Consider the following 1,130-nt stretch of genomic DNA (forward strand, 5'->3'; position numbering starts at 1 on the left):
CACATGTTAGAAGTAAATTGTGATTTAAAGGATAATTCGGCGTATGGAAATGGACGCGTGAGTGGAGAAGGACAGAGGTATATTTAAAATATTCAGTAGTAATGAGCAACCACACTTTGTGCAATCTTGCACAGTTGAAGCAGTTACCCTATCATACAACTTAGCTTACTTAAAGAGCTAAGAGGCTACTTTGTTTGGCCACCTTGTTCGCGCCTTCTTTACGCATAGAAATGTGCGTCTTATGCGTGATTGGGCAATTGCTTCTATTTTCAGACATTATACTAATGGGTAGCCAATAGAGATAGACTTTAAAATCCGATTTTACATAGATCTATCTTAAGACAAGAAATATTTTTTATTCCCTGTGTCATGTAAAACCACCAAATAGAGCTTAAAATCGCCTAATCATATCATCATTTGAGACTTTTGCAAACACACCAATGCAACCGATTATGAGGTGGAGCCAGCGGTTCCGTTTCTTAAAGAACCTCTAATTAAGTACAAATTGTGGAGAAGACCTTTAGGGTTCTGCCTCTTACTATTTCTTGCCTCTGCGTCATTTCCAGTCACACTGATCAACTGTTTTGTTTTAACTTTTGCTTCTAACGTAATTGGAGGGTTCAGATAGTCGACCAAACAGATGACATATCCCAGGATTACATCATATAGGACCCTTAAAACAAGTGGTATGGCAACACTTTTACTGTAGTACCTAGAATTACCCCCCATTCCTATTCAAATCTATATATTCAAGTATGAAATGATAGGGACTCATTTCAAAAGACAAAGAAAATTACCTCTTGTAAAGTATCACAGTCCATCACAAACTATCCTTCACTGATGCAGCAGGCAACAGGTTTAGGAAATTGGAAGCGCCGCAACCAAAAGGCCTTGGTTGTAGATTAAGCTAGCAATACATCATGCAGTCAAATAGTTAGGAAGCCAAAGAGTCAAATATAGCAACCTGAATGAATTTAAGACCATTTGTTTGTGCATGCTCGATGAGCCACCCGTGGTTATGAGATCAAATAAAAGAATAACTCAGTAAACAAGGCCTCGTTTAAGGCGTATTTCCTAAAATTTTTGGGAGTTTGTCGTAATTGCTGCTTTTCTTTGTAATCTTTGTTCAG

At 37.9% G+C, this 1,130-nt stretch overlaps 1 protein-coding gene across 1 annotated transcript in view; it reads right to left on the reverse strand.

Annotated features, from left to right (window-relative positions):
- The window catches only part of EGR_10649 (hypothetical protein), a gene marked incomplete at both ends in the record, with an annotated part of 12,850 nt that overhangs the window by 10,457 nt on the left and 1,263 nt on the right, over positions 1 to 1,130 (reverse strand). The window lies entirely within an intron of this gene.

Source organism: Echinococcus granulosus (assembly GCF_000524195.1).
Source record: "Echinococcus granulosus chromosome Unknown EG_S00246, whole genome shotgun sequence".
Lineage (NCBI taxonomy): Eukaryota > Metazoa > Platyhelminthes > Cestoda > Cyclophyllidea > Taeniidae > Echinococcus > Echinococcus granulosus.